The following is a 23,149-nucleotide window of genomic DNA, read 5'->3' as shown; positions in this document are numbered from 1 at the left end:
AGGTCAGCGCTCACCTGCTCCAATTTTCCTGCTCGCTGTAGGTGCTATTACACGCACCGACAGTGAGCGGGTAAGTGTGGGGAGGAACCACAGGGAGCTGTGGGGTGGGCTCCCCGGACGATCTTTAGATCATCCGGGGCGCCCTTAGGCCAGAGTGGCAGTCTGTTGCCGCCGCACAGAGTGACAGCAGCATTGTTCATGTCGGCTGATCATTGCCTTTTATTACACAAAGTCATTATTGGCTGTAACGGCCGATAATCGGCCAAATACGGCCAATAATTGCTTTGTGTAATAGGGCCTTTACCGTATATCTTACCTTTCCTGCCAGCGTCTCAGTCTTTTCCCTTTATACCATATCACTGTAGAAGTACTGAAGGTTATCTGGTCGGTAAAAACAGGGACAAGTATTTTGTAGCATAAGGCAGTTTGTGCCTAGTGTCATTATTAAAGGGGTATAAAGCATAAGATTTTTGACTTGAACTGTCAAGTACCCATATTTAAGAATTTCCTTAAGAATTTGCAAGGAAGGGAATGTTGTTCTCTATCTTACTTTGGAGCACGCTCTACTACACACGATCGGCTGGATAAAAGATACCTCTTGATTTAGGCTGCATATTAACTGCCAATAACAAAACCTGCTGAGCTCAGTGGAAAACGGCAGCCTGGCAGTGTGAAGGACAGACAAATGCCAAAAGACAATGCTATGACCCCCTCCTCATGACCCTGTATAGAAGTGGTTACAGCCAGGAAAAAGGTAACAAAGACTGCAGCGGTGACAAAGCGGGTCCTTCATTTTAATTACAGTCAAGAGCTTGCATGTTATATCCTATAACGCTATAGATTTGGGTGACCATCTTTAAAGGGGATGTCTGGTCTAAATAGCCTATTAGGAAACTGATGTTAAAGGAGAAGTCCTGCATTTTCTAAAACCCGACATCCTGCAGGGGGATGGGTGAAATTGTGTATATAGAAAAATACCGCTGGTGCTATTTACACTGTGTGACCAGGTCCCAAACCAAGCCGCTCACTTGGTATTAAGTCCAATGCAATAAGTAATGGGACACTACAACCTCTTGTTTGCGAAAAACTTGTTTCTCTTTATATATATATTTTGCAATTTTCACAATAAAGATGAAAAAATCTCCAACATACAGATAAACATTATAAAGAAAAACGTCACCACAGTGTGTTGGACAGACCCAAGATTATCTTCACACCCTGGCTTGGTGCTAGCAAGTCTCTGTCCTTCGAGGTTCTCACCCTCTGGGGAACGATGACGTCGACGCGTGCGCTACGTTTCGAGGGAGGAACCCTCTTTTTCAAGCGATGTCGGTAAGTGAACCCTCCACGATATTTATACCATACACGTAATTGATCACAAATCACTATAAGAATAAAGACATAACATATTAGAAAAATAGAAAATTACACTTACTAAAAACAAAGTCTATACATGTGCGTACATTACTTAACTTTTCTTTCTATAGGGTTAAATTGATCACAATTACTAACTTACCCCCACCTCGTGCCTGCGGTGAGCGGCAGGACCGGCCTCAGGACCCCCCTCACCGCAGAGCGCCACCTAAATATTCATAAAGAGTAAGAAGCTGGGTGGATTGGTGCACCAAGGGCTGTAGTACCACACCTAGTGCACCAAACCGCCTAATACATAGAAAAAAATTAGGATTTCAGGAAAACAGTGCTGAAGATGAAGGTAAGAAAGTAAGGTAAGGGAGCAGTGAAGACTGTTGGAACAGCATCTGCAGGGACTGGGCAAGGGTGCTTGCTTGCTTTTATTTTGGCAACCCAAGTCTGCTATAAAACCTTTGATATTGCTGGAATGGCTCTTTAGGCTGGTTTCACTCTGCCTTAAATTTTAGCAAAAATGTCAGTGTCCAGATCTTAGCCGTCATTGGAAGTTTATGAAATGCCATACTTGGAGTTTGTTGCCTTTGGTATTTTTCTATCCTCTCTGCCTTAAGTGGCTCTATGGTATATATTTTCCAAAATGCAGCTGAGGGTTTAGCGTTTAGGAATTTATCTGGCCCTTATTTGGAGGCCAGAAAAACGCCTCAAAAAAGCTGTGTGTGAAGCCACCCTTAAAGTGAGAAGAGGGTTTTAAAGCAATGTTTATGCCTGCTATCAGACTGCAGTGCTTTGGGGGAACTTGGGCAGGATCAGCCATGCCCTAGACTGTATTATAGATCTGTGACAAATAGCTATGCAATACGGCCCTCATACCCTGGTGTACCATTTTATACAGGGACACACAAATGTTGGGAGATATACTGTAGCCTGTATAGTGAACATACGTGAGTATGGCAGGCCTCAGTGCAAAGCTGCACAATCATCAGAACATCTGTGGAGCACAGATAAGTTAGATGCAGAACTTTTACAGCATCCCGCCCCAGTCACTGACTGGCTGAGTGGGCAAGCCATCAACCAGATCATGACGTTAACTCTGCAGAAGATGCTGGAGCCCCACGGGGGTCCCTGAGTGGCTATACAGAACTGGAGAGGCACAGGGAGAGGTGAGTTGGGATAGCTTGTTATGTTCCCCTTGCCCCTGCTGTTTGAAAAATGTTTCACATGGCCGGACTTCTCCTTTAAATTTGTTAGGAAACATGATATCTTATTTCCAAAAGTAGGTTTCTGAGCAAAGTGTAAGAGTAATCTGTGACAAGTTGTGTGTATCCCGGAATGCCCGTCCTGTCAGGGTGTCACTTGTTGTTACAAGTTCATTCTGGGCCCTCAGACTGCATTGTCCTGGAGAGTCAGCGCTCTCCCTGCATATGGCTTATATTTGGTCATAATGCAAACAAACCCCTCGCAGCACGTTTCACCTAACCAGATCGGTTTCACTCCCAGCTGTGCATGTTTTTTGTTCTCTCTCTGAGTATTTATTACTTGCACAGGAATTACTTAAGGCAAATTACTATAAAGACATCCCAGGTGTGAGACCACCTAATGGGAAAGTTCTCACCGTACTGAAACCCGCAATACTGCTATGGATCCATCAAGTCCCAGTCCTTTCTTCAGACCATATCCCTCCTTACACATTTAGCAGAACTACAGGGGTGATCATGGATCTCAGATAGAGGATAGAGATGAGCGAACTTACAGCAAAATCAGGTTTGCACGACTATAAGCATTTGGCATTTAAAGTGTCACTGTCGTTATAACTTTCAAAATCAACAGTAGATATGATACAAAGCAAGTTCACAATAAACATTCATTATTTTTATTATTTTTTTTGTTATCATGCTGTAAAACAAAGTTGAACTTACCAGGAATCCAGGTCCAGTCTCCTGAAGGCAGATTTTTAAACTTGTGCTGATTGAAAAAACAGACTAAACACAGGAATTCCGGCCAGTACAGAGAGTCACGGCTCAATATATCTGTCAATCACATGACTGTCTTCTCTCTGTGAGCGCTCAGATGGCCTGGGATACACGGCACTTCCTGTTTCCTGTTTTTTGAGAAAAAAAAGAGTCAGAAAACAGGAAGTGTTGTGTTTTTCATGATTCCATTATAAAAAAAAATAATGAATGTATATTGCAAACTAGCTTTATATCATATATATTGTTGATTTATATTTTGAAAGTTAAAATGACAGTGACACTTTAAATCCTGCTTGCTGAAGAAGTTGAATGCAGCCCCAGGACTACTTGGAAAACATGAATACAGCCATAGGTCTCTTGTGAGAACCCAAATTCACTGTAAGTTTGCTCATTTCTAGTCTCAGATATCATTGACACCACAAGAGTTTAGGCTTAATTAGAGAGGAGGTCATACAGTAGATTCCTGTTTAGTCAGTTGCTGGCTGAGGTGGGTCATCAATATGGCCAATGGTTGGCTGACTGGTCATTTCCTGTGTGTTGAGCTCGTAGGGAGGTAAGAAACACAGAGAGAGGTACCAGCAGATTTTATTGAGTGTTATATCTTACCTCCTTAGTCTTCTTAACCTTTACTTTCTATTCTTAAACAGCGGACATGGTGCGGACACATACTGAGCAGACACCATGTGAACGGAGTGGTGACAGCCTGTTTTACGCTCTAAGCCACTTCTAAGGACCTCCTATACTGCTATAATAATGTCCTCCATGCTGCTGCTGCTTTTTAGGGTATATTATATATTATATACATATACATTCTGTAAGCTCAAAATGTATCATCGCATACTTTTGATCTTCCTTTGTAACACTAAAAAGATAAATTTTTCATATGTTTCACTGCCATCGTAAGAAAACCTAAAAAAAAACTACAAAAAACTGACAAAGAGAGAAATAATGAATTAATGTTTATAAAAAGATTGTAGTAACCATGCTCATCAATCGTTGAGAAAGAGGAGGACCCCAAATCATATTGTCTTACATCACTTTCCTGTTTCACCTGGAGGATAAGAGTCTCTATGGACGTTTGGACCTGAAGAGCACTGCGGCGTGAAGATTGGATCCTGTTGTCCTGCGCACTGTGGTTATGTGTTATGTTTGTTATTGGTAGAACTATGCAAGTTTGATAGTTTTCAATGCAGAGTTACTTTTGTCATTTTGGGCTATACACGTTGGAGGTCTTATCAGAAGAAATGTGTCGTTTGTATGAAGTCCCTAAGGCTCAATGAGAATATACAAAAGAAATTTGGTATGCAGAAACTGTAAGCCTCCCTGGTAGAAGTGTATTTCCAGACGGAGGTATATTTTGATCCATTATTCTGGCTGTCGGGGGGGGGGGGGGGAGTCCTTTTTTTGCTGCTCCCCTTGCATAAGTGCATATACTTTAAACTGCTGATCATTCGTTACATTTGCATCAGTGAATAATTCGCTTTCCAGCTTTTTCTCTTTTAGATTTGGACTGTAAGAAAAGCAAAGTTTGCAACATCATTAGGAAATTTAGAAGAATCCTAGAATCTTCTATTCAATGAGGTAGCCTAATGTACATATCTAGTTAGCCAATCATGTGGCAGTAATTTGATACATAAAAACAGGCACACATGGTCAACGGGTTTAGTAGTTGTATAGGACAAACATCAAAGAAGAGATCTTATCCGATTGACTGCGACCTTGGATTGTAGGTACAAGATGATTGGTTTAAGGACGTCAGAAACTGATGACCCCCTGGAATTGTCATACACAACAGTCCAGAGAGTTTAGAGACTGGTGCATAAAACAAAACATATCCGGTCGGCGCTACTTATGAAGGTCGAAAATAGAAAATACCTTGGTATTAGGAGAGGTCAAAAAGAGAATGTCTAGACTGGTTTAAGCTGACAGAAGGCAACAGTAACTGCTATAACTCTGTTAGTATGCAGAAGAGCGCTCCTGAATGCACAGCATGTCAATCCTTGCAGTGGATGGACTCCAGCCAGCAGCAGAAGACAATAGCCGATTCCACTCTTGTGTGTTCCTCTTACCAAACCTGGACACTTGCAGAAATGTTTGCCAGGAGACATTTACATTTCTAATGCACCATGTCAACAGTAGGGTGAGAATGTGATGTAAATGACAGAGATCCTCGTCTCAAAGGTTCAGGCTGTATGTTGTGTAATGTCATCGGAAATGTTTTTTAGGATGTATTAGGTCCTTTAATAGGTATTATTGATGCTGATCAGCTGTTTATTGCCACTGTCTAAGGGTGACTCCCAGCAGCATAGTACAATGGCATAGTTACCTCATGCTAGCCCCATAAAGGTCACGTTCACATGCTGTAAGACATGCTGCCTGTGAAGTTCACCCCGGCCGGTACTGCAGTATCGTCTGAATGAACATTACTTCTTTGGAATTGGAATGCGGGCACATTTGGATGTGCCCGCACTCCAATTAACCAAAGGAGACAATTTAAAGTCCGTCCGGAGCCGCACTTTACATTGACTGCACAGTCAATGTCGTGTGACTGCTATTCAATGAATAGCGACCGCATAAAATTGACATGTTAGTTTTTAGTACGGCCGCATGGAATCCCAGTCGGAGTGTATACAGTGTTTATACACTCTGGCCGGGATTCCATAGTAATTAAATCGATCAGCCATTGTTTAATGAAAATATATGTTATGTGAACGTGGCCTAGTAGTGCATACTTTCGATCAGCACAGCTGTGTGATCTGGCATCTTCACCTGCTTCCTTACAGTGTCACAGATGCGTCCTACTCCCATGCTGCTCTCTGACCGCTGTATCTCCCCCTACTCCTCCCGCTGTCAATCATTTAGGAGGATTGGGGGCAGCCAGAAGATATGTCAGGTGAGCGGGGAAGTGAAAGGTCGCATCTGTCACACTTTTTATGAAAAAGGTGAAGATACCAGATCACACAGCGCTGATATTAAGTATACACTACTGATAAGATTGGCATCTGGAAATCTGGAAACTGGCAGCATAGATATATCCATACTTATGCTGTCAGTTTCCCTTATGCTAGTAAAGTGATTTGCAGCCGATAACAATACATTTTGAAGCCTGCTCTAAAGATGTGATCAGAGGAAGAGCAGGTGTTTTGTCCGCTCCTTGGCTGATTGCTGTCCCTTTTCCATGGGCTGATTATCGGCCATATGAGAGTTTCTAGGAATATTCATTTACAATAATCAGCTCATGTACAAGGCCCTTTACTTCTCACTCCTTATTCAGAATACATACATGCTTAGCCAAGCCAAGGTCTTTGAGTATATGGGCATCAAGCGTGACAGCTGTTGGACGAATAAGCTTGTTCGTCCAACAGCTATCTACAATGTATGGCCCGCCTTAGGCAATGTTCACATAACATTCGAGCCACATGTTACAAGTTTATGTAAAAAAAAAAAGCTCACATTACTATTTAACAATATACTCCCAATGCATACGCCAAACACATCCATAGAGTCCCCCTGACCCAGTATATGTCAAAATAATATCCTTTTGCTATATGTCTTGCTATTAGGTGTTGACATACCTTTTTTCCCTCTAAGGAATAGTGTAGTTAGTAGACTAAGCTTTTCCATGCAAAGTCAGATATTAAAAGAAGATGCACACATACTGTGTAGCATATGTTTCTTTTTTCCTATGAGTGAATTATAGAGATGTATATATATACAGTTACACACACTAGAGCCCTCCATTGAAGGTATATATGAATCCACTAGTACTCGTAAAAACAGATCAGAGGTCATATACCAATGACACTAAGAAACCCTTACTTCTGGATCCGTCAGGAAAAATATATCTAAATGACACCCAGTCAAATGTAGGTTAAAGGTGCACATTGACATATACATCACGTGAAGGCCAAAAACATGGTATACATAGCCCAAGCATGCCCATAACTTGAATTAACTCAAATAGGCTATAGTAAAGAAATCCTCAGTGCATGGCCTGTTGGGGCTCTTTGAGCAGTATGTTGACTATATATTAAAGCAACTCTGTTCCCACAATCTGCCCCACCCCCAAAAAAACAAAACAAAACCAAAACACATGGGATAGCTGCTTTTAATCCAAGATCTGTCCTGGGATCCGTTTGGCAGGTGATGCAGTTATTGTCCTAAAAAACAACTTTTAAACTTGCAGCTCTGTGTCAAATTGGCATGACCTAGAGTGTCTGGGCCCTAGGATTGCCACGCCTCTCCTCCCTGTCTGAACACTGCACCTGTGCCTTAATGATCCAACACATATGCAGTAATCATACAGGTGAGGAATAGGAGAATACCTGCCTAAGGCATTCCTAATGATGAAGAGTGCGAGAAGGAGGGACGGAGAGGTGGTGCAAAGTAAGGGCACAGACACTCTAGACCATGTCAATTTGACACAAGGCTGCAAGTTTAAAAGTTGTTTTTTCGGACAATAACTGCATCACCTGCCAAACAGACCCCAGGACAGATCTTAGAATAAAAGCAGCTATCTGATGGTACAAGCGGTTTGGGGCGGCAGATTGTGGGTGCAGAGTCGCTTTAAGTATGTTTGCATATTGTAAAGGTAGGTTTCTATATTGGGTATGCTACAAAGGTTGCTGTAGGGATATTACCCTGGGACAATGAGGCCAGTAATGCTAAAGCTACAACATGTATTAAATAGAAACATACTTGTTTTCTACATTCTGGAAATGTTTGCAGAGGTATCTGAGGATATTATATGGATAGTGCACATAATGGATCATCTAGTATTTTATGATTAGTGGTCCTTCAAAATTTGCACTCGACAAGCATTGCCATATGGTTTATCTTCTAATAAATTCATGAATTACGCTTAATTGCCTTTTAAAAACGTGCAGCAGTTTAGATTTTAATAAGAGCCGACTGGAAGCTTCACGCAGCAAAGACAAAGGCAGCAAAGTTAGTCAAAGGATTGTGTCCTCAAACAGTACCTCGAGTGGTACTCTACTTCCATCGGTACTCAGATCTTGTCCATGGAGTGCAGTAATATCATCTCTGGACCAGCAAGATCTGAAAAAAAACAAATTATGTTCAGCTGATCATTTGTTTCTCAAAGCCACACTGATCTGCCAGTTTTGTGGCTGGCATAATGATTTAAACAAACAATCCGATAGGCCATGTTGTTGCCAATCAAAGTCTCCCATGTGTTGCCAGCCTTAGTTTTGGTTCACATATGTCAAGTGATCCAGAGCCATCCCAAATGGGAACACCAGATGCAACAGACTTGATCCCTTGCAGCTGGAATCCCAGTGGTGCCAACAGGTAGGGCCAGACCTAGCAATCTTCCATAGTTACCCTCTGACTTGGTTGAGTTTGTTAAAAAAACACTACAACAAATAATAGCAACTGTGCTAGGTCGATGAATATATGTGACCCTAGTCTTTTACTTTATGGCATCAAGGCACTTGGAAAAGGAACTCCTTTAAAGGGAATCTGTCAGCACTTGGACCGGACCCCAGGTGCTAAGAGTATAGTATAGGTCTCTGTCCCCTTGTGTGCATACTGCATGTATTAAATGCATCAGTGCTGTAGATTTGATACAGTGTAGCCAAACACACTGTAACCAAGTGTCAAAGAGGAGTAGTGGCTTGGCATTTGTGCCCGCCTTACCACTACTTTGTCCTCCATCACCTTCTTCTGCACATGCATCATTGCTTGCATGGGCCGCACGCTGACATGCCAGTTCGTGTCTGCGCTGCTGAGCTCTTAGTCATGGCCCCCCTAATAACCACGATTGCGCAGGTGCCAGAGGAATGGCCCAAATGCGTTGTGCATCCCAACTGAGGGCATTGGCTTCAGTCTATCAGTGTGCATGCAGTTATCAGGTGTGCGCAACCGATAGCTCAGCAAGTGAACTGGAAAGTTGGTGCGTGCGGTCCTTGCCAGCACATGGCACATGCTCAGAAGAAGATAACGCCAGGGTGGAGGGGAAGGCCCAACACCAGTAAATATGCAGCAGAAATAGGCAGGAGGAAGTAGTGGTGAGGCGTGCTGAAGTGCGGCACTAACGCCAAGCCACTACTCCTCTTTGACACAGTGTGTTGGGCAACACTGTATCAAATCTACATCACTGATGCATTTAATACAGGCAGTATACACACAAGGGGACAGAGACCTACCCTACACTGTCAGTACCTGGGGTCCGATCCAGGTGCTGACAGATTCCTTATAACTACCCAACTGGTTGTATAACTGTATGTATGCTTTATGTAGCTTCTAAGATTGATCTTAAAAGTGATTTTTAGTACTTTCCGCTACTCACAGCCTAGAAGAGTCTTGAACCAAGTCTTAGGTACATTAGGGACTAGTATTTATGGGTATCATAAAGTTAATAAAATGAGGCTACAGTTACAAGTCATCACAATTTGATCTTTTCCTATTTGCTGTATTTATCCGCGTGGGATAGACAGATAATAAGGGGTACTCCGGTCAGATTAGAAAGAATACAGCACTTCCTGCAGGACATACAGCAGCTACTGAAAGACTTGAGATTTTTAAATAGAAGTAAATCTACCTTTATGTCTTTATTCCTAAAAGAAGTTCTACAATTGTATTGTGTGTGTCTATGTCTCTTGGGGTTTAAGAGCTCTGCATGTAGTCAATGAATAGGAATTCTGTGTACGTCAAGTGATGCCTATAGCAATAGCCAAATTATTACAATACAGAAAAGTGATATCTGTGACAAGCCAAGCAAAGAAAGTCGATAATACAGCTTCCCATTACCTGACTACAAGCAAAGATTTAAAGACCGAGAGGGCTCTAGTGGCGCAATTGGTCAGCGCATGGTACTCATAAAGATTTAAAGACTAATGCACAAAATATCTTAAGCCCCTATTACACGGAGTGATCTCCAGGAGCAATGCTCCTCATTCCCCGCCTGCTGCTGGCACTATTACACGCGCTGAAAGCAAGTGGGTAAGTGCAGGGGGGTGGCGGCACGGGAAGCTGCGGGGAGATCCACGAATGATCAACATTCTGAAAGACAACGATCAGCCGACATTGTTCATGTCTGCTGATCATTGCCTTTTATTACGAGAAGTGATTATTGGCCGTAATGGCGGATAATAGGCCAAATACGGCCAATAATCGCTTTGTGTAATACAGCCTTTAGGAAAAAACTGCACAACCTTTAATTACACTGTGGATTCTCTTTACCGATTTAAAAACTTCATGGAGTGTTCCACTATGAAAACAGTTACCGTGTTTACATCATTGGTTTCTAACAATCTCCATGGAAATTTGTGAAAAAAATGAGTGGAACCGAATAAGCTGAATTTGGGATGAGTGACTCACTATGTCACCAGGTCAAACCCAGAACGTCTGGCAGAGGTCGTCACAGAGCGTCAGAATCGGAACATACATTCCTTCCAAAGTGAGACATCTTATCCATTGCACAAAGCTCCGCTGCACTCTCCGCCTCTATGGCAGCTCATTATTAACCACATACACACACAAAATTTTTATCAGCTAAATGGAATGGAATTGATTGCATCTTCCAAGAATACTCGTGTGTATGTTAAAAATAACAGAAATAGAGCACTTAGTAAAAAAAAGTTGGATTGGATGTGAAATATACTCCAGTGTGGTTGGATCTGAGTCTGCCTGGGTTTACTTTAGCTCAATAGAGGAAATTACTTCTATAGTGGCATCCAACCAATCCCCAGACAGACACACACACACATACACAAATAAAGAGCATGAAAATGTCATGATTGGACACACAGGATATACCTCCAATAAATTCTAAAAGAAATAAGTATGATTAAAAAAAAATCGACCCTAGTAGCAAATTACTAGCACTAAATGGTGTTGTCTTCAGCTGGATCTTTGGGGACTCCTATGTGATTAAGGACCCCATTACACCAAACGATTATCAGCTGTACTTTGCCGATTACCGGCCATTCTGGACGATAATCATTTGGTGTAATAGGTCATGTTAAAAGGCAACGATGTCGACTGATTGTTGTCTTTAAAACATAACCTATCACAACGATAAAGAAAGCACAAGATAGGAGCAACGGCAGAAGACCACCGCTATCTTCTATAGGCCACCCTAATGATGTAAGGACCGTCTGGGTAGCCCCTCGTTCAGTGTAATTCCACATTGTTCCTTCATTTGCTGGCATCAGATAGAGTAAATGATCATAAGTAAGGGTACTATTAGACGGGTCGATGGGGGCCCGATAACAACTGTAAACGAGCGCCGATCTGCTAGATCGGCGCTAGTTGACTGGGCCTATTCCACGGCCCAATAGTTGTTAAACAAGGGCTGCAAGCAGCCCTTGCTTAGATGGTATACATTACCTATCCACGCTCCAGGGCTGCTGCTGCAGTCCGCTTCTCCCCAGGTCCCGCGGTCCCGGCCTGTGATTGGCTGAGTGGTCTGTCAGCTGACAGGCCGCTCTGAAGCTAGAGTGCGCGGGACCCGGGGAGAAGCGGTCTGCAGCAGCAGCCCTGGAGCGTGGATAGGTAATGTATATCGTCAGTCGCCGGCCGTGCACTGCTATTACACGTAGCGGTGCGCGGTCGGCACCCGACAATTATAGGTTCTAACCCATATCAACGATCAGCCGATGACAGCAATCATCGGCTGATCGTTGTCTTTATTACACAGAGCGATAAGCGGCCGATCATCGTTCTGTGTAATAGTACCCTGACTACTATCGTTCTGTGTATCATGGAGAACGATCGTTTATCGTTATTTGATAAAAATTGCTGAAGGCCCTATTACACAAAGCGATTATTGTTCCAAAACCAATTGATAGGTGTTATAGGTGAAAACGAGCGAACGATGAACACAAAATCGTTATATTCTCATTCATCATGATCTTTTAGTGTGTCAAAAAAAAAAGTTGTTGGTCTTTTTATAAGGCTCTGTTCACACGGAGTAAAACTGGTGGAATTCTCCGCTGCGCATTCCCGCCAGCCTCTGTGTCATACTGGAAGTCTATGGGAGGCTCGCCCGCCTCCCCTCTCCACGCTGAAGCCTCCCATAGACTATCAATGCGATATTCCGACAGTTTTACTCCGTGTGAACGGAGCGTAATAATTTCGCTAATTTGTTTTTTTAAAAAGACTCGTCGCGGAGATTACGCCGAGAACCTCCGCCCACAGACTCCGCACTGAATCCCTCATGCTATGTCCTTGAATGGGAGGGCTTGCGCACCTCTGCTCTCAGCTCAAAGAATTGACACGTCAATTCTTGGAGTGGAGAGTGGAGGTGTGCAAGCCCTCCCATTCAAAGACATAGCAGGAGAGATTTGGCATGGAGTCCGCAGGCGGAGGTTCCCAGCTGAATTTCTGTGCCAAATCCATAGTGTGAACGGGCCCTAATACAGTAATTGTTTAATAATCCTCACATAAACCTTTAATAGCTGTCAGCTGAATGTTTGTTTAGCTAACAGCTACCACCCCCAATCACTGCACACACTTCAATGTTCACTTTCACCAAACATTTGTTCGCAGGGGAAAGAGGAGGGGTAAGATGCTGTCAGACTCCTTTGGCAGTGGCTTATCTATCTGAGAACTAAAGAGTCCAGCAGCTGAAATCCAACTTGCCTAACCTTTCTATCCCCTCACCTCATTTGGGGCAGAGAAAGACTCTCCCCCAGCAATAATGGTTGTGAAAGGGGCCTTATTCTTCATCAATGAATGTTTATCTGAATAAGAGCCTACACACCAGTGGAAGAAAACGATTGATCTTCGGGTGAAATTTAACAACAAACAATTATTTTTGCCGACCGATGACAGACTTCCATTGTCTGGAAAGAAGTTGGCTGTAATTGAAATTTTTGTTCAATAGTCGGAAGAAAGGTCTTTTGTTTTGGAAAGAACTTTAGTCAACATACCATCTATGAAGAGAGAATGTTCCCATTAGGTTTCCAGAAAAATTGCAGATGTTCTCAGAATGTTCCCGAAAGGCAGCAACACATCCGGCTGTAAAGGCACACATGGGATGGTAGGTTCCCATTATTATATTCCGCAATATACATTTTTCCGGAATCTTCTAGGCTTTTGTATATCATAAAAAAAATGTATACTGATTCATACCAGACAGGGAGTCAATGGGGGCCTATGGGTCTGTTCAGCATATATGCTGGCAGCTTTCTCCAGAGTACAGGGCGAACGTAGAGCTGTGAACTGTCCGTAACAGGAAAGCCCCCGTTTCTCCCCACCTTGTAAGTACACATGTAGCTGCATTTATCTCATTTCTAGCTATTGTCTTAAGATCTAATTGATCTCCTTTGAAGTTAGCACAGTTGCCTTTTGGCAGCTCCCACGCAAGGAAAATTAACCTCATCAGCGAGCTTTTCTTGGTCTCGAGTTTCAAGTTTCAAATTGTACACACGTTTCACTTCTGCTTTGAAAGAGTAGACGTTTGGGGGGGAAACACGCCGAGATCTGGAACACTGAATAAGATCTGAATCGTAGCCCTGGATTCCTATTTGCATAGGAAACACATCCGGTGGATAGATCTAGTTTGCTAAATTTTTTAATACGTGCGTCGGTATCTATACTGGATGTATCGAATAAACACTGAGCAGACATTCCTGCCGCACATCAAACATGTTTTCCATTTTTCGAGTTTATCACAGCTGAAAGCATTTAGGTGAGGAAGGATGAAATTAGAGAAGCGAGTCCAGGAACTGCAGCACTGTAATGCACACCATGCCGTGGTGTGGGCTTCTCCATGAAGCGTGGTATCCTGCGGTTAACACTTGCTAGACCTGTCACTAAATCTTTCGCTTGCAGTGGTTGAGCAATCTCTCTGGCACAACACTACCGTGGGTCATTGCTAGGTAAAACTGGTTATCACTTCATCATGGGACATTATTAAAAACTGCTGGGATTGGCAGAAAATGGTTTCACCAGAGTTTTTGATTTTCTCCAACCATGGATTGGATCACTTCAAAGTGACTGAACACAACGGACATGACAGCTATTTATGCATGGTAGCAGCATGTGAAGAAAGAACTATTGGCTTAGGAGATTATATTAGGTTGCCCCTAGCAACAGTCAATTCTGGGTGTTGGTCTTGGTTATGTTCACACTAAGGGCTCTATTACACGGAACAACAATCTTCAGAATTGTCCCGATTTGGCCGATTTTAGCTCCGTGTAATAGAGACAAATATCAGCCGATGAAACAGACATCAGCTGATCGTTTCTTTAGGCCCTGACCTAAAATCATTGGCCACCAAGTGAGCATCGCTACGAGTAATAACAATACGTGGCCAACAGCTCCCGGTCTTCTCCTGCTCTCTGTATCTGTCCCGGCACCGCACGCTGTAGCTTCAGAGCAGCCTGTTTGAGCTGACAGGCCACTCAGCCAATCACTGTCCAGGACCGATGCGGCCAGTGATTGGCTGAGATTGCCTCTGAAACTGCAGCATGCGGTGCCGGGACGCATACAGAGCGCAGGAGAAGACCGGGAGCGTGGACAGGTAATGTATTAACTGTTTGCTAAATGACTATTGGGCCGTGTAATAGGCCCAGTAAATGAGTGCTGATCTAGCAGATTTTTTACAATATTGATCAGCCAGTGTAATAGGACCCTTACACATTGCTTTAATAAAATTATACTACATTGTAATATAACTTTATTTAAAAAATGTATATATATATATATATATATATATATATATATATATATATATATTTATTTTTTTATTTTTTTTTTATTTATGTAGTAAGTAGTAAGTAGTAAGGGGCAAGACGGCCAACTCTGCTGCCACAAACGTTTGTGTCTGGAACTACAGGGCTCTCTGTTCTAGAGCTGCTGAACAGCGCTATTTAGACCCCATGTGCTCTATTGTATATTCTTATATACAGTATGCGGGAAGGTGGATGCAGCCCGACACAATCGCTGTGTCCAGCAGCTCCTGCAGTGAGAGCAGTGATTGCTATCACCGCCGGCTCTGCTTCTAGTACAGTAAGAGGTGATAGGTCACTGTGCAGAGGCTGCCAGACACCGTGATAATGACGGGCAGCCTACACCCATGTCTGGTATATAAGATAATACAGTATCCAGGGGGAACAGGACCCTACTTAACATAGCATTGTTCAACAGCACTAGAACAGAGCAGGGGATCACAAACGTTTGTGGCAGCAGAGGGTCCACGTTGCTCATTACTGCTGCCACTAAATGGAAGTGTATACATAAATAAATAATAATAAAAAAATATATATATATTTTTTAATAAAGTTATATTACAAAGTAATATAAAGTCATTAAATCAAAGTATTGAAAATGAATGTTTAGTCTACGGAGTACCCCTTTAGATTACACATTAGAATAATGCCATCTGAACCTGCCGATTTCTGTGGGAACAAACAACTATATAATGTTGTATGATGGCCTCTCGAATGTCGCCCAACTTTCTTGGGAGATAAGCATTGTGTTGTGGGTGTTAAACCGCCCAATCCCTTCTGTTCTCAGGGAGATAAGCTGCTGCCAATATTACAACAACTTATTTCATTGAAGCACAAACATGCTTTGCTAGGATGAGTGTGCATGCGGATAGGGCAATTGGGTGAGACAACAGTCTAATGTGTATGGCCAGCTTTATCAATGAGGGAAAATCTGTAAGTGTTCTTTTACACAGCCCAATATGGGGCCATGCAAGGATGCAAGTGAGTGCCGATTAGCGAAGTTGCATGAATGATCACTGTATCGTTTGTGCAGCCATTTAAATGCATTGCTATTGGCCGCACATTTCCTATTTACACAGGGAGATGTGCGGCCGATAGCGGTGAACTTTGAAGTCGGACAAAATATCAGCTGACGAGCGGACATTTTTGTGCTCCTCTGTTGCACACTGACACTTTTGTGTCCCCACAATGTACCCAATGCGATTGGTTGAGCATAACTATGCTCAGACAATCGCGGCTGAGCAGCTGATGAGGCACCAGAGGGGGGCCGGCATGAGGGACGTCTGGAGCAGTCCAGTCGGCCTCCTAAAGGTTACGTCATTGTCCCAAGATGGCGGCCGGGGTTTACAGTAATGCGGTGAGTATAATGCACCACACTTCGGGGGTGGGGGGGAACACGGGGAAGGGGGCCTTTGCCTTAAATAACACACATTACAAAGTTGTATAACTTTAAGGCTCATGTGCAGTGTTTAGACAAGTGATGAATGGGAGAAATCCAGCCCAGGGGCGTTCCTAATGATGAAGAGGGCAGGGAGGGGCGTTGCAGGCCGAGGGCACAGACACTCTAGGCCACAACAGTTTGACACAGGGCTGCAATTTGAAATTTGTTTTTTAGGACAATAAGTGCATCATCTGCCAAACGGACCCTAGGACAGATCTTGGATAGAAAGCAGCTATCCGAAGGTACAAGCGGTTCCGGGGGCAGATTGTGGGTACAGAGTTGCTTTAAAGAACAGGATAGACGGAAATACTAAATGCAAATAAGTAAAGGTGGTAAATCATTGCCTAATGCAAGCTTCGATTAAATAGACTGGACAATTACACGGCTCCACTATGGTGCAGGCAGGGTCACATAAACCATTGCTGTATTGTTTATGTGGTTCTTTGCTTCCATCATTTGTCTGCCGCACATCCCCTGTTTACACCGGAAGATGTGCGTCCAATGAACAAGAATTTTTTACACTGTCAAAATAATGTGATCAGCTGACACACGAGAGACAAATGTTTGCCCATCCTCCAGCTGATCATTGAGCCATTGAGCTCGATAATCACCCCATGTAACAGTGCCCTAAGAGGAGACACCGATGCCTTTCAGGGACTAAAAATCATGAACACGAACTAGGCTGTAAGACAATACATGAACAATTTTGTTATCTGCAGTGTTTTTATACAGTGACATGTGAATGATGTGCTGTCTCTATAATGTGCTACTGCATAAAACAAGCAATAAAACTGCAAGAACAGGAGCTGAAGGATAGATTTAGCAAGTGTTATAGCTACATCTGTGACCCGTACATCCTGGTCGTGTATTGCACTTACACAATGGATGCAAAAGTAATTAACACCACCCAGTGTTGGCTGATCTAATGGAGACAGGTATTACATAATAGAATACTCTACCTGGTATTATATGCCCCCACCCTTGCAAGATGCTGCCAAACACTTTGATGTTTAACCCTGCTTTGATTTGTCAGGAAAAGTACAGTGACATGTCTCGGCTACGAGGAGTACAATGCGTGCGTGCGCATTTATAGCATCAAATGATTGATCACAGCTGTAATTGCTGCCTGTTAATGGGCAAAATGATGGCGTTCATTACGGGAGAAACCATCTGACAAAAAAAAAACGTTTAATACTGACTACACTTAGTATCTTTGTTTCTTTATAGAGCGTAGCCACTGCTGTAGGTGACCACATTATGGGGTATGACTATAAATATTTTGCTATGAATCACTAGTCCCAACATTCGGTGGGGCGCTACAGCTTTCAAATCTTTCATTAGCCATATCCTATTACTACTAAATATTTTATATATTTTATTACTGTATATGATGTACTGTATAATACTTTTTTATTATATTTAAGATTGAGGTTTGTTACTACCAAAAAGGCAGCGGCCGGTATGGGGCAAGACTACGGGTCCTTTTGGCGTCAAATCGATTTTTAACAATAAACGATCGCAAACGAGATTGTTTATCTTTAACCTGAAATTGCTCACCATATTACACAGAACGATAGTCGTTAGTTACGATCGTTACTACAGTCATTACTACGATTGTTTACTCCATCTGATCCCAGCAAAAGAAGGAACGATTTGGAACTACACTGAATGATTAGTGAACGATTAGCAATGATTTTAGGATCGGCTCTAAATCAACGACACACAAATGATTTTTCAATCGTTGCCTGCAATTACACAGAGCGATTATCGTTTAAATTCAAAGTATATAACGATTTTCCACACAATAATTATGCCGTGTAATAGGGCCCTTAGGTACCTGTCAGCTGACAGGCCGCTCAGCCGATCACAAGCCGTGGCGATCCCATCATGTGATTGGCTGAGCGGCCTGTCAGCTGCCAGGACCGGGAAGCTGCAGAGCACAGGAGAGAAGATCAGGAGTGGGAAAAGGTAAGGTGTTTGGGCAAGGGCTGCATAGACATTGCTAGCGATGCAGCCCTTACTGCCTGTTTATCGAGCTGTGTAATAGGTCCAGTAAACAAGCGCCGATCTAGCAGATCAGCGCTTGTTTACTTAAATGGTCAGGCCCTGAGGGCCCTATTACACCAACAGATGTCTGACAGATTTTTTCAGCCAAAGCCAGAGAACAGACTATAAACAGAGAACAGGTGGTTAAGGAAAGACTGAGATTTTTCCTCTTTACAAATCTATTCATGGCTTTGGCTTAAAAAATCTGTCACATATCTGTTGGTGTAATAGTGTCCTTAGACTGGTTGATTCATGCTATACATAAGATCTCAGATTACTTGCTATTAATTGCTATTACATGACTCTATTATTGCTGGATCATTTGGCAGCCCTTTGCTTTCATCCCACACAGGGTGATGTGTGGCCAAAGAACAAGGATTTCTCAACATGTTAATACAATGCAATCACCCAACTAACAAATGTTTACTCATTCACCGGCTGATCGCTGTTCCTAGTAGACATGGTAATGTCTAGCTAATAATCATCTCAGGTAATAGGGCTCTAGTTAAGTGTGATTTTGCAGTGCAGTTCCATTGGTGTGAATGGAGCTGAAGAACTACCATATCACACACAACAATGAGGACAGAGGTTGCACTGTTTTGGCAAGAAAGTAGCTGTGCTTTTTCTGATCATAGATAACCCATATACAGCGGATCTATCAGCAGTTTTTTGCTGACTAAAGTAAAGACAGCCTCTGCTGCCGCCTCTCTCCGCTCAAAGAATTGACACGTCATCTCCTTGAGCGGAGAGCGGAGGCACGCAAGCTCTTCCATAGTCAGGCTATGGCACACTGAGGCAGGCAGGATTTTGCTGCAGAGAGTTCCGCAGTCAGCTTTGCAGGCCATAGGAATGCCGGTGGGCTTTATTTTCTAATTTGTATAAAATCTATAGAGCTTAGCACTGGAGTAATGGATTGAAGTAAGTAAGTACATCTCCTGATTCATGGTAAGATGCCCTGTTGTACACTACTTTTTAGGCTCTATTCACACATCCGTGGTTCTGTCCATAGTTGTGAACCTGCAACATAGGGCCAATAAATTTTTGAAAAATTTTTGAACATAGAGCCAATTAATTTTCAATGACCCTATTCACACGTCTGTACGGGGGCTACGATCCGTGCCAAAGAAAAGCACAGGCCCAAGTGTGGACCCAACTTTATGTTATGGTTCGCTATCTTTAGGGTGGATTCACACATACCGTATCCGCAGCAGATTTCATGCTGCGAGTTCGCAGCGAAGTCCGCTGTGGATACCTTCCCCATAGCTTCAATGAGATTCCATACTCGCACTGGGATGACAATTCCGCTGCGAGTATGGAAATGCAGGTCCCCTTAACCCGCTGCTCTGGCGGCATCTGAGGCTCCCTGTCCCCATAGATCCCGCTTAGCCAATCAGTGCACGGCCTTGCCACACTCACTGATTGGCTGGGCGGGACCTCAGATGCAGCCGGAGAGTGGACCAGGTAGAGTATGCTCCCAGCGGCGGGAGGTTAAGGGGGTCGGCATTTACATATTCGCAGCGGGATGACAATCCCCCTGCGAGGATGTAATCTCATTGAAAATGACAGTTTGGGATCCGCAGCTGATATTGCTGCGAATTCGCTGCAGATTTGTTGTGTGTGAACCCACCCTTAATGTAGTGCTCTGTGAAGCATGGCGCACTACTGGTGCACGTTCTGTAGTGCAGTCGTGGGTCTGCAGTCACAAGCTGCACTACGGATGTGTGAATAGGGTCTTACTTTACTGACAGGTCCACTTTAAAGCTGTTACTTGGTTAGTTTGTGTGGGCAAAGCTCTCTGTCATGTTTTCTTTTCTTTTTTTTTTAAAGGTTTGTAAAATCTTTTTACTTTAAAGTCCTGTGCGGTTGCTCATTAAGGTATCACAAAGACATTGACATTCCCCTCAAAAAAAGTGCAAAGGATGCAGTCTAAGAGATGTATTATACAGGGTGCTTATCGGAAAAACAGACCAATCTTACTCCATGTTATAGTTCCAGCGATCATTGTTTTGGCATTTCAAAAAAAATCCTTGTTCAATGGCCGCACATCTCTCTGTGTAATAAGAAATGTGCAGCTGATGAATGATGGAAGTAAAGAGCCACAATCCTGCCGATAGTAGAGCCATGTCCTTAAAGGGATTATCCAGCGAAAATCTTTTTCTTTCAAATCCCCTGGTTTCAGAAAGTTATATAGGTTTGTAATTTACTTCTATTTAAAAATCTCAACTCTTCCTATACTTATCAGCTGCTGTATGTCCTGCAGGAAACTTTTCTTTACAACCTGGCACAGGGCTCTCTGCTGACATCTCTGGCTGAGACAGGAACTGTCCAGAGCTGCAGGAACTACCCATAGAAAACCTATCCTGCTCTGGACAGTTCCTAAAATAGACAGAGGTGGCAGCAGAGGACACTGTTAGACTGAAAAGAATAGACCACTTCCTGCAGGACATATAGCAGCTGATAAGTATGGGAAGACTTGAGATATAGCAGCTGATAAGTATGGGAAGACTTGATATTTTAAAACAAAAGTAAATTACAAATCTATATAACTTTCTATAACCAGCTGATTTTGGGGGGGGGGGGGATTTTCACTGGAGTACCCCTTTAATCTAGCCGATCGGCAGTCACATTAGGCAGGAATCTGCCCATATAATACCACCCTTAGGCAAGCCCTCAGCAAAAGGAGAACAGCTTCAGATCTATTCCCCAATCCTTTAAACCAAAAATGTTCTAAAAGGATCAGAGACAAGTGGCCTTTTCTCACTGAAGCTTATGGGCACACATCTGTGCTCTGCCGTACGCCTAGACTGCCACCCAAGCTTCTCCCAGTGATCTTAGCTGCCAAGAAATGTCTATAGAGATACAATGCTGAGACAAGCCGATGAAGAATATACTACAGGCCAGTTGGTGAAAACGGAATTCGGAATGTGTGAATGAATGGAAGCTGTACAGTCTGTTTATGGACTCATATTTAGGACTGGTACGAATAAGTAGCAAATGATGTAATAAAAGGAAATTTTTGGAGGCATGATCTGCAGCAGGGCATGTCACGAATGTCATGGAATGATGCCATCCAAGCAGATGCTGCCCAGTTCTGTAGCAAAAAGGAACTGGCAACGACTAACTATAAATAGGGAAGAATGAAGGAAGAAACCTCAGGAGGGCCAGGCTGCAGAGTCATATGATGTGGGGTAAACACATTTGGTATGCTATGACAGGCTGCGTAAAGCTGGGCATGGGCTGATAATTCCGCAGATACAGCTGATAATTAGCACTTGTACCAATAGCCGGTGCCAAAACTACTGTTCCAATCAATTGAAATCTGTTGAATCATTCATAACATCAGTCGATCCCCAGCATTTTTTTTGGTCGCTAATTATTCCACTAGCATTTAACAACAATCACTGAGAATTTACAATGGGAGGCACTGCGAGCTTTCAATCACGCTGAATTTTCCGATGATGAGAACAATTTGTAAATGAATAGATCATTCAGTCCTTAGGCTCGGTTCACATAAAGAAGCCGAAGCTGCACCAACGTGCGTATCAGTCGTACCAAAAAAAAACAATAACTAAAAAAAAAAAACACGCCAAAACTTTTTTTGTGAAACCGTGGGAAGAGAACGTTACCGGCCCACAGTTTCAGATCAGGTATGCCCCAACCCGAACGATCGGCATTTGAATCCAGGTGGATGCAGCCCTAGGCCATAGACTGTATTCATGTTTTCCAGGTAGTCCTTTTGGTCCTGACCCAAAATCGTCAACTACGCATCACTACACGTAATAGCGATGTGCAGCTGGCAATTCTGTAAAAAAATAATAAACTATATACATTACATCTCCATGCTCCCAGTGTCCTTCTGCCCTCTTCTCTCTTTTCTGAGCCGCAGTTGTAGCTTTACAGCGAGTCTCTAAACTGACAGGCTGCTCAGCCAATTACTGGCCGCTGGAAGCGAGCAAAGGGCAGAAGAACACCAGGAGCATGGAGAGGTAATGTATATAGTTTAAGGCAAGGGCTGCATGGACATCGCTACCGATTTCCGTGCAGCCCTTGTTAAACAATTACATGTGTAATAGGCTCAGTAAACTGAGTTTACATTATTGATCAGGCCATCATCGGTTGGTCTAATATGACCCTTAGGGCCCTATTACATGGAGCGATAATCACTCTGTGTAATAGGGCCTTAAGGTTCATATTAGGGAACAATCAGCCGATGATTATCGACTGATCATTGGTTTAGGTTTGGACCTAAAACCATTGGGCGCCAACCACACATCGCTACGTGTAATAGTGATGCATGGCTGACAGCTAAGGTTTGCCCAAACACCTGACCCCTTACCTCTCCCTGCTTCTGGTCTTCTCTCTTGTGCTCCGCAGGTCCCCAGTCCCAGTGGCTGCAGTGTCTGAGCGCCCTGTCAGCTGACAGGCCTCTCAGGTGCTGCTGCCGCTGGGAGCGGGAAGCTGCGGTGCACAGGAGAAGACCAGAAACAGGGAGAGGTAAGGTTGCAGGTGTTATAGCAAGGGCTGCATGGACATCACTAACGAGGCCCTGCAGCCCTTTCTGCACGATTATCGGGCCGTCTAATAGGTCCAGTAAACGAGCACTGATTTAGCAGATGGGTTTA

General features: G+C 43.3%; 1 protein-coding gene across 8 annotated transcripts in view; it reads right to left on the bottom strand.

The window, feature by feature from the left end:
* Positions 1-1,147: 1,147 nt before the first annotated feature.
* The window catches only part of LOC138768031 (uncharacterized), a 109,534-nt gene continuing 87,532 nt past the window's right edge, over positions 1,148-23,149 (bottom strand). For 5 of the 8 annotated variants that reach the window (XR_011358918.1, XR_011358921.1, XR_011358923.1 and 2 more), the window contains 3 exons: positions 8,321-8,399; positions 3,288-3,469; positions 1,148-1,385 (listed from right to left, as the gene is read on the bottom strand). The gene's annotated coding sequence lies outside the window, so the exon portion shown is untranslated. Of the gene's footprint in view, positions 1,386-3,287; positions 3,470-4,818; positions 4,852-8,270; positions 8,400-23,149 lie in introns of those variants that run through there. The other 3 variants (XR_011358919.1, XR_011358920.1, XM_069946029.1) reach the window with 3 other exon arrangements.

Source organism: Dendropsophus ebraccatus, chromosome 11 (assembly GCF_027789765.1).
Source record: "Dendropsophus ebraccatus isolate aDenEbr1 chromosome 11, aDenEbr1.pat, whole genome shotgun sequence".
In the NCBI taxonomy this organism is placed as follows: domain Eukaryota; kingdom Metazoa; phylum Chordata; class Amphibia; order Anura; family Hylidae; genus Dendropsophus; species Dendropsophus ebraccatus.
This window is presented reverse-complemented; position numbering and strand designations above follow the sequence as displayed.